This window comes from Sprattus sprattus, assembly GCF_963457725.1.
Source record: "Sprattus sprattus genome assembly, chromosome: 16".
In the NCBI taxonomy this organism is placed as follows: Eukaryota; Metazoa; Chordata; class Actinopteri; order Clupeiformes; family Clupeidae; genus Sprattus; species Sprattus sprattus.
The window spans coordinates 11877832-11892861 of record NC_137914.1 but is presented as its reverse complement, the minus strand read 5'-3'; the positions used below and the strand labels follow the sequence as shown (position 1 = coordinate 11892861).

General features: G+C 43.4%; 1 long non-coding RNA gene across 1 annotated transcript; it reads right to left on the bottom strand.

Moving 5' to 3' along the window:
- Nucleotides 1–11151: 11151 nt before the first annotated feature.
- LOC308377430 lies at nucleotides 11152–12049 on the bottom strand. The gene is made up of 3 exons (XR_013968937.1): nucleotides 11933–12049; nucleotides 11635–11775; nucleotides 11152–11423 (listed from the first exon to the last, which is right to left on the bottom strand). It is a non-coding gene; the product is annotated as an uncharacterized lncRNA (long non-coding RNA).
- Nucleotides 12050–15030: the final 2981 nt, after the last annotated feature.

The following is a 15030-nucleotide window of genomic DNA, read 5'->3' as shown; positions in this document are numbered from 1 at the left end:
AATTCCTTTATTGGGTCAATAAAATCTAACAGATTCTCTGTGTTAAACCATTTTCTTCGGTCTATACTCCCTGATTAAGTACTCACTAGAAATACATGAAGGTAAACCTTCTGACCCAGCTGACCTGAAATGGCATACCTAAATGATGATCTTGTCAGACCTGCATCTGATGAAAAGTCTATGATGGGGCATGACTGATGCTTGAGACCCTGGTTATACCATGTCTTCCATGGCCTTAGGAGTGACTTTTAGCAATGGAGAAAGTGCATGGATTGAGAGAAGGGAGTAAAAACAGGAGAGCAACAGCAGAGGGAGCAGAAGGAACCTCTGCTGTTGAACCTCTGAGGCTTCTGTTCAACTCAGTTTTTATGTGACAAAAAAGGGCTTGGATGAGAATGAGGTGGGTTTATCCAGCAGTATTTGTTTTAAATGTAGCCAAGAATCTAGGCAAGGTAAGAGAATCAGCTATTACTACCCACTATATAGCACTGAGAAATCCTTAACCAAAATGTTTTTCCATTGTCTTTGCTTGGCGTTTTTAACCATTTTGTAACATGTAAAACAAATTGGTTGACAGCAAAAGGTGTGCAGAGAGAGATCCAGTGTGCTGTGAGGTGGCTCAAGGGGCAGAGGAGATGTCAGGGCACTTGAGAGGAGGGTTCATCCCTGGATTGAAGACCGAAGCAGATCCAGTACATCAGAGCACCTCTGTGGGAGAACGCAAAAGCTGTCAGCTTCAGGCGTTCAGTCCAACTGAATATAAAACAAAACACACAGAGAGGCAGATGGATTGCATACTATTTACTCACGATTAAGAAGCAAATCAGAGATGCATTCATTGAAAAAGCAAATGATCATTCTCCATTTTATTCATGTGATGTAATTTAGGATGTATGTCATTTATCCCACAAAGTGTGTCCAGTAGAAACTTAAATTAGTTCTACTGAAAAACAAGGATGGTGAAAAGCTGATTGCAAACCTGATTTTGATATGCTGTGTTTACTTCCTATAAGATTAGCGCTATCGTCTGTGCGTTACAGAAGCAGATAAAGAGTTAGCGTCTGTATATGGATGTCTCTGTCTTTGCATCATAAAAGTACTTGTTGTTCTGGTGACAACAGTGATGGACTAAGCATTTAAATATCTTGTCTTTCGCTATGTACATGTAGCAGACACTTTGCAATAAAGTAACTTTTACTGCGTTGTCAACACCCAATCTCCTGGTTTCATTTTTGTTTGTTTTTAGAGGTGTGTGTTTGAGAGAGTGAGAGTAATCAGCTGGCTCCTTCTTAATAGTCTATTAGAACCGAATGTCTGTGACCTAAAGCTATAATCTTCATACACCTACATGTTATATACATCTCTATGACTGACTTTATTAAACTCCAACAGTTTTGGTGATTTGTGACCCTCTGATCTGCTATCTCCTGTCTTGTCTTCCCCAGACAAAAACAGAGCAAATAAAGTTGATTCTCCAGTCTGAGTGAATCCCTAATGTTAGTTTTTACAACTACAGCTTGATGAGTAGCTGTGTGACTATCATGCTCACAAGTCCTGAGGACAGTCCTGTGCCAGGCTTCACTGATACTGCCCATCTGAGGGCGATATCATGCAGACGCAAGAGTGCGCACGAGCATGGGCGTGAAGGGGGAGTGAGCTCAGTGCCTCTTCACTCAGTGAGAGGGAGTATAAGAAAGTCGGGTTGAGCCACGAGCAAGTCTACATTTCACATGCACCTGACGACAGGAGGCAGACACCGAAGGAATGCCCTCCACTGAGTCGCGGCCCAGCGGAACCAGCGCCAGGGGATGCATGCTGAAGGTATGCCATCTGGAACCAGTCCAGTCCAGTCCAGAGACCGGATTTTACACTGTGGGCAGGGAACTGCTCCTGGTCGTAGAGTTTGTTTGCATCTGACCCTTGGGATTTTGGAAAGAACAGGTTAGGCTCTTAGACTCAGGTCTGACTCTGATTCGGCAGAAGTAGGGGGACACACAAACAGATTGATAGAAAATGAAAAGAAAATCACTCTCACCGATAGTCAACCTTTATGATCCAGTTGATGTATGGCTGTGTGTCAGATGAGTTTTCTCTCACCTGGACTGTGGTGGGATGCTGTGATCCACACTCCCCTGTGCTGTGCCTTACCGTGCTGCTGTCTACGCCAGACTTGTGGTTTGCCAGTCTGCAGAGCTGTGCATTGTGCTATCAGCTTTTCTGTTTCTCTTCTCTGGGAATGCTGGCAGAGCACGCAAAACAATCTATTCTTTGGCTGCGAACAGCAGCTGATTTGTGACTGTGTCAGACTGTTTCAGATTAGGATACTGTATCCCCTAAAATTAGACCTCAGTTTGCAGAGATTTTTCACTGAATCATCAAATTAGATGTTACAGTGTTACATTAATGTTACATTATCCCTGATAGTCTGCAGCTCTCTGACCTGCATCAGCTGTGGCTGTGTACGATGCAGATTAACCGCATGAACTAAATACTGAAATAGCATAGAGTCAGCCTTAATCTTTTTCTAGAAATCTTACATATTGTGTATGCTGTATAAAAAAGGTTTATGAGGTCCATTTTGTGCAAAGGACATGAATAGACAAAACTGATGCTCCCTCTTGATCATTTATATTGGGGAATGTTCTAGAAATCTTATAGCTAGTCTTGAAAACAACTGAACTGATTGATCTAGTTCTGTGAGCTCAACTAGCTGTGATATTTTGTTTAGTGACTAAGCCTTTGTCCCACTCAGGTGCTGTGCTGGCAGTGTGTGTATGTGTGGTACCCACTGTTCTTCCTCCTGTGTCTGCCTGAACACACACACGCAGGCAGGCCTCACTGCGGCTCGGAGCTGATTATCGTTCTTGAGCTTGTCTGCGGGGACCGTGGCTTCTACCGGGGTAAGCCATTTTACCTTCAAACATTTCACACCCCCTCCATTACTACATCCTCTGGGTCAAGAAAGACCACCTGTCTTCAGGGACCACTAGTTCAAGATTGCATTGTAAAACTATCATAACTTTAACTCCCAGAAACATGACTTCTTACAAGCCTCTGTGCACTGATCTGGATGTTTGAAGACTCAACATGGTACCCATACAAATAGTTCCATTAGTACCAATAGTTTAAATTGGAGTAGAAGGAAAATGTAAGGTCTTCGTAGGGTCGTTTAATGACTGGCTACATATGTGACCCCCTTTAGTTGTGTCTATCAGAGGATTCTCCACAACACTCTCCAAATTATGCCATTATCATTGCCAAACAACCTGTGCGATTTAAGCTCAGTTTGATTCTAGTGGCCATTTTCATTCGATTCTCATATCTGAGGCTTGACTGCTTTCAAATGTCACGGTTGTGACTGACGTCAAGACACGACAGAAGATTTCCTGAAATGGACACTTAACCTTACAAGGACAATTAACTTAAAATGTTACTTTCTGCGGACTGTCTTTTGCCCATCTGGCTTTGATCAGTGGCTGTAATGTCAGAGAGGAATATCCAAAGGACTTTCCCCCCTGTTCCTTCTCCAAGGCCAGTATCTCCCTCCTCTTGTGTTGCCAGAGAAGCAACAGGGACATTTTGACATGACTAAGTCCTTATCATGGCCGCAGCTCTGGAAAAATAAAATATTGTTATACTGGTCATGTAAATGTTTGCTATATACAATAAATACAGGTTACACTGTCACGATGGTGTTTGGGTTAAGGTCGTTTTTCAGAACCTCTTCCTGTGACCTTACAGAGAGGTTACTGAAGCTCCTGGTGTCAAAGGACACTGTCAATTCATTTAAGAAACAGTTTCAAAATGTGTCCTTTCGTGTTCGAAATCAAACACTGTGCCCACACAGATTTCAACCTACATTAGTATCTAACCTCCCAAGATGCTGAGCTCAACAGTACTCTCCATACAATGTGCCAGACGGAGCCATCTGACATGAAGGAGAGACTCTGAGGGAGAGGTGATGGTCCAGTTTCTCAGGGAGGAGACTGATGTACTGATATAGTGGACTCTTAATGATGGAGAGGTGATGGTCCTGTTGCTCAGGGAGGAGACTGATGTCCTGGTTTCTGAAGCTGGTGGTCAGAAGAAATCCCTTCATGCTTCTCTCAGGTCCTCACTCATAAGTGTTCTAGATAGCAGGCTTCAAAGCTGTCAGTAGAGCTGTTAAGGATTCACCTTGAACCCAAAAGCCTCTAATGGTTCAAGAATTTGTCTTGTGAGCAAGGCATCTAAGCTAACGAAATCTGAATCAGTTTTAGAATAAAATGTTTTGGTTTGTGTTTGACAGGTCGAACCGGAGGTCATCGAGGCATAGCTCGTCATCGAGTGAAGGGCATCGCTGATCAGTGCTGTGTGAAAGGAGGCTGTGACCTGCAGCACCTGGAGTCCTACTGCGCCAAACCCAAACGGAGGCGCCGACGTACAGCTGACACAGCACAGCAGACCACGGTGAGAGCAGACACACGCCTCAAGAATACAACAGACCAGAGTGAGGACACAAAGTGCCTCTGAGAGAGAAAATAATATTAATACAGACACAAATGAACCACAGTTCCTCAGAACATGCTGAAAACAAAGCCCAAATCACTGTGAGAATGTACCTACAGTACACTGATATCACAGCTCAGTGAGCCACAGTGAATACGTGCACACGATCATAGTTTTATATCCAACCAAGTAATAGCATTTAGGTGTAGACAATGATGTTGTTCATCTGAGCTGTGTAGCAGGGGTTACAAGGCTGTGTATTGAGGTGTTATACATGAGTGATGAAATGTGTTGTGTGTCTCTTTAGGAGCTGATGTTCAAAGACCTGTTTCTGAGGAGGTACAAGCAGCAGGCCACACGACACATGACAGACAGAGACGCAGAGAGAGAACACTTCATGAAGACCAGCAGAGACCTGCATGAACAACCAATAAAGCAACCTCCATTACCTGAGCGGCCGCAGGATGACGCTCCTTTACAACACAATGGCAGCTCAGCAACAGAACACCACAGCGACAGCAGCCCGCCCTTACAACACAGCAACCAGCCAACTGAAAGGACCCGTTTGCCTGCCTTTGTATAACGGACACTATGGTCAACGGTCGACTTGTACCTGCTCAAACAGACAATGGGTTTGGGGGCACATGTGCAGGTGCCATGGAATGAAGCTGATGGTGAGTGGGACAGAAGCATGTCTGATGCACATTGATGAGGGGTAGAGTGTAGGCACATGGACAATTTGTGTGAGTGTGTGTGTGTGTGTTTGTGTGTGTGTGCGTGCATGTGTGTGTGAGTGAGTGAGAGGGTTTCTACAGCTGGACTGTTCTTTTCCTCTCTTTCTATTTTTGTGGGATGTGCTCGCTCCACTTCAAGGCTTTGCTCTGCCGTCACACCACACAGAGCTTTCTGTAGCTGCTGCTGAGGGAACGGATCTGCTTCAGACCCATGGATGTGTGATGTGAGCTATCAACGTAAATGTAAGGCCACTTACAGGTGTTTCACAGAGGGGACAGAGACCATTTAAGAATAATGAACACAGTCTTCCATCTGTCATCACTTGCTGAAAAAAAAAAATATTAAATGACAGTTTATTAAGTTCATAAATAATAACCATCTAATATCACACCTATGTTGGTATCTACTTTGCTTTATCCTTACTCTTAAGCTGCTGTTATCCTCTAGATGCTAGTTAAGTGTCATGGTCATGCCTTTCTTCTACCTCCCCTTTTTGTTTTTGATAGATAGATAGATAGATAGGTAGATCGATAGATAGATCGATAGATAGATAGATATAAATATAGATAGATAGATAGATAGATATAGAAAGATAGATAGGCGGGTTACTTTATTTATCTCCAAAGGGTATTTGCAGTGTTTTTGCTGCAGCGGTTTTTCACATAAAACACAAAACACACATAATCTATACAAATCACAAAGCACACATTAGTTACACAAAAACAGACACTAAGGTAGGTAAACAACACAGTATTTGAAACAACACATTTATATCTAAATAAACTACTATACTACTAGATAAAATAAATAGAATTAAAAAATGAATTTAAGATATAGCTAAATTGTGTTAATTAAGCGTATTATGTGCATTTTGCATTGCCACTCAGAAGAGTCATTGCTATTACGGTGGGCCGGAGTCACTTCCTGTAGCGGTCCCCCATTACAGAGAAGTTGAAGGAGCCTCCAACTGAAAACACTCTGCTCTCTGACAAGTAGGTTATGCATGCAGGGGATGTGAAGTGTTGTTCATTAGGTTTCAACAACTAACTCTATGGTGTCCAGGGAAGCCCCTAGCACAGAGCCAGCCTTCTTTATCAGCTTGTTCAGTTTCTTAGTTTCTTTTCAGTGTCATTGGTTCTGATTATGCTGCCTCAACAGATTCCTGCCAAGAAAATTGCACTTGCAACGACAACATTGTTTTATGTATATTTCTTCATGGTACTATGAATGTTGTGTACTGTTATTTACTATGAGAGGTGTGTTGTCAGTCTTAATAAATTGTTGTTGTAATAAATAAAAAAAGTGTTTTATTTTTACCAGGAGCCATGCAGAGTCTGTCATACAATGCCGTGTCTATTGTACAAGTTTAGTACATCCTGCAGCTACCTATGTTCCTACGTAATACTACAAAATAGCCTGCTCCATGATCTTACTACAAGGCTGTTACCCCCTTTTGAAATTAATGTCCGGGCCTGGGATCTAGATCTGTAAACAGAGGAAAGGTGCAGGCTGGCAGTCAGCACCGGGTCGGTCGGCCAGTTCACTTAAGTCCTGTTTGGCACCATGGCAGAATGCATTCTGGGCTTTATTTCGCCACAGAGAGCGGCTGAAACTTGTTCTCTAGACTCAGTGTCCTGCCCTTGAGCGGAGATAAGCAATGGACCCTCTACAGAGAGGGAGAGAGGGGAGACGGAGCACAGCACAGGACACTCCACAGGTGAACAGCCTTCAGACCGAAAAAAGCAAAGCATCAATTTGGAAAGGGATAGGGAGCCGGAGAATTTGGTGTTTAGTGTTTGTTTGTGGTGGGGTGGTGGTTGTAGAGTGTGTGGTGCTAATCAGGGATTTGTGCTTTAGAAAACCAATGTAAACATACATGATTGAACAAATGACCAAAAATCTTTTGTTGATGATTTCTTCCTTTGCCTGAGGCATTTTAGTGGCCCACAAAAAAGTCACCCATATTCTAAACTATGAACTTTGACTGATTTGAGTGCGCATTTGCAAAGCATGAGAACTAAAAACACTCTCGCATATCTCCTTTCGAACACCCTACTTACACCTCTCAGCTGTGCAACGTCTTCGCTCTTGAACGTCCCTGTGTCTGGAAATACAAAACACCATCCATTCAGCAGAGAGATAGAAAGAACGAGTGAGTGAGAAAGAGAAAAGAAAAAAATCCTGAGAAAATTTGAGAGAGAGAGAGAGAGAGAGAGAGAGAGAGAGAAAGACAGAGATGTCCTTTTTAAATCCGAAACAAAGTAACAGCTGTGGGGCCTTCAGATAAAGGCCAACCTTTGATAAGTGGCTTGACTGCTCTTGTTTGCCTGCGTCACCACCACAGATAGGAGCGCTCACTCCTCTGCTCAACTCCAGGCTGCGCCGATAACAGCGGGACAGGGATCCACCCCCTATTTCCTGATGCTGCATTTGCTGCCTGATATGCAGAACAAACTTACTGTCTCTCCAAGCACAGCTGTGCTACAATGTGAACTGTGCGTAATATTAGCATCTGCATTCATCTCCAGTCTATCCTTATTACTTAACTCTTGTGTTCCTTACTAGTATTACTCAATGAGTCTTACCATACAGGAGGTAACAGGATCAGACACCCCCTCCCACCGGTGTAAACTCTGATTGGGTAAAGAGTTAATCGTCATTGCACTACCGTAGATGCTACTGTTTGCTACATTGCACATTGTGTCTTACGTTACAGTGCTTGCTTTAAAATGTATTTGTTCTTTCTATTTCTTTACGATGCCTTCATTGTCTCGGACATATAAAGGAAGCACACAGTCAGAAGTTCAGTGCAATCTCTCCCTCTGTGCATGAGAGTGAGCAACTTGGCCTGACTTGAATTGGCCGGCCCACGTGCCCCCTTCTCAGTTCATCTGTTGCGTGCAGTGGAACCAAATCATAACATATTTCACCTGTTTTTCCAGCAAGACTCGCTTACGCTACACTGTGACCCCCTTCACATGCCGGAGAGCGTGTGGTTGAAGGGAACAATTACATATTTCCCCTCGAGCTGTGGGGCTTCTCAGGCAAAGAATGCCGATGGAGATGGCGACAGAGGACGGCTGCAGAGGTTCGGGCCCCCAGGCCAGGCTCCAAGGCAAAGCTGACCCTGATGCTCCCACTGACCCTGGGGCCCACATACGGGGAGAGCAGAGCAGCTAGTGAAGCATAACCATCCAAATAAAAGGGAAAATGAAAATGATGGTATAAACATTGTTTGCATACCTTGGGAAGAAGAGAGAGGGTGGGAGTGAGAGACAGGAAAGATGGGAGGGAGAGAGGAAGGGAGGGGAATATAAAGATGGAGGGGGAGAGGAAGGGAGGGAGGGGGAAAGAGAAAGAAGTGATGGGGAGGGAGAGACAGAAAAAAATATTAGGAGAAGATTGTATTTTATATTGGTTTAGAGTAACAGACTTGTGTACATGGCACTAAAGAAATCAGGGATCTCTTTTTTTTATAGACAGACTAAGAATTGAGTCATCAGTCCCTGACAAACATGACTTAGCTTGTGGCTCCTGTGAATCTGCTTTTGCATACGTACAATAGATGTGAGTGTGTGTCTGTGTATGTGTGTGTGCGCGTGCACGTGTCATCTCCGCAGAATCAGAGTATCAGACTGAAGTCATCAGAGATGTTGCATGCATGTGTGTCATCACAAGGCTCATGTTTAGTTTCCGACATGTGTTATCACTGCTTTATCGCCTAAAGCTTTGTTTAAGAACAGCCACCAATCACCAGAGCAGTTTTTTACCCTTACCACCATGATAATGGAGCTATCTTGCCTGATCCATATTTTACTTTGCTAAGCTGTGCTCTGGAAATTTATCAGAAATCCCCTGAAAGTTTGAGTCATTTCAGTTGGTACATCTGGTATTATCACAAGACACTGAAAGTTTCTTGGCCCGATCCACTGATTTCAAATGTGCCTGAAGCACATCAAAGCCATCATGCCCTGGCTTGAACAACAGGCAAACAACTGTGTCTGATAGAATCATCAGTAGCAATGCTGTGAAAAATAGCTAAATTAAACGGTTATTAAAAACATGCTGATTATGATCTGATTGTCCCAACCAGTGATATTTTCAGAACAGGGGTTCAGACCATCTTGGAAATCTGATCTCCATTTTATTTATCCTAGTGACTGCCTTTGAGTATTTCCAACATCTCATATCCCTATTTAACCCCTGTTGTACCGACAGAACAGCTCAAGCAAGGTCCCCCTAGTCTGGTACAAAGCCAGACACATTTCAAAAGTCTACACAAAAAGCATAGTGTGCGTCTTACCACACACAATGCCCTGAGTCCGGCACGTCCCTTTACAGAAGGCATTGATGGGTCAGAGGTTCCTCAAACCCTCAGATGGACAACACCTGACAACACCTATTGTGGTATATTCTGACAGTAGACTTCTCTAGGTCAAAGGAGACCTTATCAGCCACTCAAGAGATTGTATTTGTAGTTTTAACTGTTCGCCAGCAGGAGGGGTAATAGCACTTTATAACTTACTAATCGGTGTGTGCATTCATTTTGTTAAGCCCTGTATAACTGTGTTTAAGTTCATCATCCCAAATTTCTTTCAGCCTCCATCTCAATCATCATCAGGTTTTATAATGTTGACTTAAGGCACTATAAAGAGCCCAGGGCCTGCCCAATGTTGACTCTACAAATATGGAAGACTTACATGAAACTCACATGGAAGCTTATAGATAGGTCACTTATGAGAAGTCAGAGGTGCTCAGTTCTCACACGTGTCCTCCTCTGTGTCCTTGAGACTTAATTAAGGTCCTAGATCAACTACAGTGACACAGGTCAAAACACTGTGACTCAGTAACAGTGGCAGTATTTGCGTGTTGCCAGGACAAATCACAAGCAAATTAGACAAGCCACCTCACGGCTCACACACCCATGCTGATCCTGTATGCAGGTAGCAGTTACACTCGCCTGACAGGTTGCACTTTAGTTACAGACACGGAAACCCCCCCCTGTTTAGGGCTAGGTCATGAAGCAAAGTACACTTTCTCTCTCACTTCCTCAAACGCACACCATTCTCTGCCCCAGAAGCAAGCAGCACGACAGTGGTGCCCTGCACACTTGCGATCTCTTTTGTACAGAGACAACGTCTCGTCACAAGGGAGTGAGCGTGAGAGATTGACGGCAGACTGAAATAGTGACTGGGTGGTGGTGGCAGGGGAGAGACCCGGAAAATACTGGACACTGGTGGCTGACTATGGGAGCTGCTGCTCAGGTGAAGCTGAGGCTGAGCTGAAGGGAAGGCACTGAGCACACAGGTGCAGCTGAGGGCAACAGGTGCAGGCCAGCTCTAAGGGTCACCCTCAGACATACCAACACAGAGGTGAGTCCACTGATCCCAAACGCCATGTTCAAGGTTCTCTCACACTGGTGTTTCACACCTGCTGTTTATACATGTTGTTTATGTTCGCACAGAGACCAGTCTGTGGTTCATTGTGTTCTTTAGGGCTGTGGTCAAGCCAAGCAGTAGTGTGACTGTGCATGTAGGTCAGTTCACAGTGGCTTTTTCACATATAGGTGGAAAATAACCAGTGAGAGTTGACAGGAAAAGACAGACAAGGAATGTTACTTGTTGACATACTGTCAGGAAATACCATATTGAACACACACAAACTATAGCAATCCACACATTACTTTTATGATTCTGACATCTAGCATAATCTATGGACCATGTACTTTATGACAAAGAAAATAACACATTGACAAATTTCAAACGTTTACACTTGTGCAACTCAACTCGCCATAACTTTCCATATGGCAAATTTCTACTGTGAAAACATAACCTTAACCTTACAAAGCTTACTGAAAAACATAATTTAAATAGGCAAATCCAGGGGTTCTGCTCCAGAAAATGGATGAAATGTGTACTGTGAATGAAATAAAGCATTCTTCCATGAGATGTACTTTCACTTCTTGCTTGTACATCAAGTGAGTCCGAACCTTTCAAAGTAATATGAATCCAAATAAACATATTTATATAATACAAGTGCCTACCACTGGTTTTCCCCCACATCGCAATTATTTATTCATGTTTACATGGGACAACTCTGTTTGAACATTTCAACACAAGCGCTGACGATTCCGGTTTCACTTTTACATCCTGTGGTAGCAAGCATGGTGGGCCAACTGTACTCTGTTTCTTCCTCTTTTGCTGATGACAAGTGAGAAAAGGGCATCCATGAGGGTTAGAGAAGTGAAAACAGAGAGAAACTTATTGAAATATAACTCCTCTAAAAAAATCCAAAACAATATCTAGAGGTAAGGAGACAGCTATGAGGACAGGTTTTCACATCAAGGACAGGTACTTACCCACGTTCATGGTAGAGAGGGAAAGCAATGCGGGATTTTGGTTTGAATCTGACCTGTTGGCGGAGCTTTGGCTGAGAGACTAGATCCTCTGCTGAACAGGTATTCATTGCCTAATAACCTGTCATTCAGACTGGCACTGCATCTTTGAGCAAGTTGAGGCTTGTCTCAAAGGCTGCTAATAGTCACTGTGTCAGCTGCAAACATAGGAGTCAAAATTACAAGTTAGTTACTTTATTAGCTCATTTTGGTCATGTACCATCATCAAATATTTACTTCAATGAAGGTCCACACTCAAAAAGTCATAAAATGTACAGTTGTGGAGATTCACTGACAGTGATACTTGTTGCACACCTCTTGCACTAGTGGATGAGAGAAGAAGTGAAGCTCTAAGGAAGGCTCCGGTTGAAGGTTTCCTCTCTGACAATGGTTAAACACAGACCCGAGCAGCTGTGAAGCAAGTCTTTGCTTCTGTGGTGCGAGACATTCTAAATCACTACAGACTAGATTACATGGAGCTCAGTCCAAAGGAGATACTGGAACTGACCAAAGCAGCATAAGATCAATCATAAACTAGATCAGTGGTTCTCAACCTTTTTTCAGTTTTGTACCCCCTGTGAAATATTTTTTCAGCCAAGTACCCCCTAACCAGCGCAAAGCATTTTTGATTGAAAAAAAATATGTTATACACAGCTCTATGCCATCATTGTCTGATTTATTAAACTGTCAGCACTGAAGATTGAACATTGAATATTGTGGCATTGAACTGAGTGCGTTTGCAATTACATTTTAGTAAGAAACTTGTGCTTATGCTTCGCTGAAAATCTTTGTAAGTCTTGGTGGCAAGGAGGCAACTGCTGTGATCAAGCTCTTCTCCAGGCACAGTCTGTTTCTCTGCTTTGTTTTGATCACAGTCATTGCAGAGAAGGAGGCCTCACATAAATATGTGGAGGCATAGGGTAGTAGCTGCTCCAAAGCTTTCTCTCCCAGGTCAGGGTGCTCCTGCTTCACACACATCCAAAACTGTGTGAGTGTGGATGTGGCAAACTTCATCTGGAGCCCACGGTCAGGTGACACTTCCATGAGTGTTTCCTGATTAGTGACAGAGCTTCCACATGCTTCGGACAAGAGAAATGGGTTTTTCACCCAATCCAGCTGTGTAGATTTCTCCTCCATGTCAGGAAAGTAGGAAATTGAAAATTAAAATGTTGAATAAAATTGGTCTAATGTCCCACGATGACCAACTGGACTGAAGCTCTGTCCACATCCTCACTAGAGAGAAAATCATCAATCTGAGGAAAGCAGGTGAAATCCCCCTGTGCAGAGGCTCTTCTCCACAGCTCTGCTTTCTTCGGGAAGCCTCCCACCTTGTCATACAGGTTTAAAATGCTGGTGTCCTTTCCCTGCAGACATATTCAGTTCGTTCAGTTTGCTGAATATATCTGCCAGATAGCACATATTTGCAAGCCAGTCTGTGTGGCATTGGGGGATCTGTGCTCAATCAGAAAGGTCTGTACTTCAGATCGTAATTTCAACAGCCGTTTGAGTATTCTCCCTCGAGAGAGCCAACGCACTTCTGTGTGCAGCAGCAGTTGTGTGTGTTCAGCTCCCATGTTTTCGCGAGAAAAAAAACGCGCTTATTATACAGTTACTTGCCAAAACGATAGAAGACATTCCTCCAGAATACCTCTTTTGAATGAGTTTGTTGTCATTTTGTGATTTCCGCTACGAAAAAAATAGTTCTGCACGCAAATGCTGAGCAATCCACCTTCTGACTTCAAGTTTCAATGACCTTCCGTTACGTTAACTAACCGGACTACTTGCGGAATGATAATATTATGCAATGTGAATTAGAAGCAAAAAACGCGTTGCCAATGACAGCGGTGATAAACTTTACGCAGCAGTGAATATCAAGGAATTACAAACCTGCGAGCGCAGACATTTAACCCACATATGGCCCATACAAATCAACGTACATTTTGGAACATTCTGAAGAGCCGTATAATAAGTATTTTTAAATGATTTTTGGATGGAGGCTTATTTTAAATATTTTTTTTTTTTAAATCTCACGTACCCCCTGGACTACCTTCACGTACCCCCAGGGGTACGCGTACCCCCGGTTGAGAACCACTGAACTAGATCATGTTCATCCTACTGTGATGACTAAGTCATGCTGTTGAGGGCTGCCTGATTATGTCATAGCATTGGACCATGCTAGCTTCTATACTTTGTATGTGTGCACATTTCTACCAGTTCAAGAAAGCACAAACATTTAAGCAAACATTTTCAGAATTTGAAACAAGGCAGATGAATTTCATGTTTGTCCTCAGATCCATATTTTGTGTGAAGGCAGAGAGAACTGGAAAAGAGATGAATAGATGGATATGAGATATATATAGAACACTAGCAAAATTCCAGAATACAAAATGCTTGCCACTGCTAATAGAAAATAACATAAACTGTGCAATGCCAAGTGTCACTGTAGTAGACATATGTAAACAGTAGGGCTTACCCAATTCAATTTTAGCATCCCATGCCGATTGTTGTCCAGAAAAAAACAAGAAGATGTTTTATAGTGGACAAGAGCAGATGAAAGATAGGGTTGGTAGGTGATAAGACAGATAACTATAGTAGACTAAAGTCATGTCTTTAGATATATGTTAAGGAAAAAATGTCCCCACCAGATGTAACTGAGAACACAAAGGACACACATCTGGGTCTCTGATCGCAATGAAGTCCAGATGGGACAGGGAAGTGACAGACATGAGTGGAGAAGACATTTGAATGTGTCTATGTAGACATGTCCCTTTGCCGCCTGGAGGGGTGGGAGCTGGACACATCCGGCTTCCCATTCAGAGAACCCAAGTAGGGGGAAGGGGTAGGGGGATTAAAATACCCCTGAGCTCAGAGGGAGGGGAAAAGACCAAGTAGAGACCCTCCAAAAACAGTCTGACCCAAATTTAACACACCACCCCCACAGCCTGACGCTGCCTGACACCACCCTCCCCCTGACACACACACACACACACACCACCCCCTGCACCAACAACAGTGGAGATTTAGATCAGAGCGGCCAGATACACAGGTCTCCATATGATTCTTCTGCCGTACACCCAATATTGGTCCCACCAAATATTTGGTATCAAAGTGCCAAGTTTTATGTCACATGGAAACCAACCCCCAACTTAAACCTTACTGTGACTCCTAAGGTCAGATTCGCATGAGACATCCCTAGAAAACCCTCTCAGACAGCACCTCTGCTGACCTTTCAACAAAAATGTAGATAATTTGACCAGAGGACAGTACTGAAAGACAGACTAGACACAAAACTGTCACCATGGATTTTCCGAATGCTTTGCAGCCTCTCCCGGGACTCGTGCAACCAACACAATAACAGCACAAACAGCATTGGACTGACTCATAACATCTGTAAAGCTCTGCGTCCCCTCAGT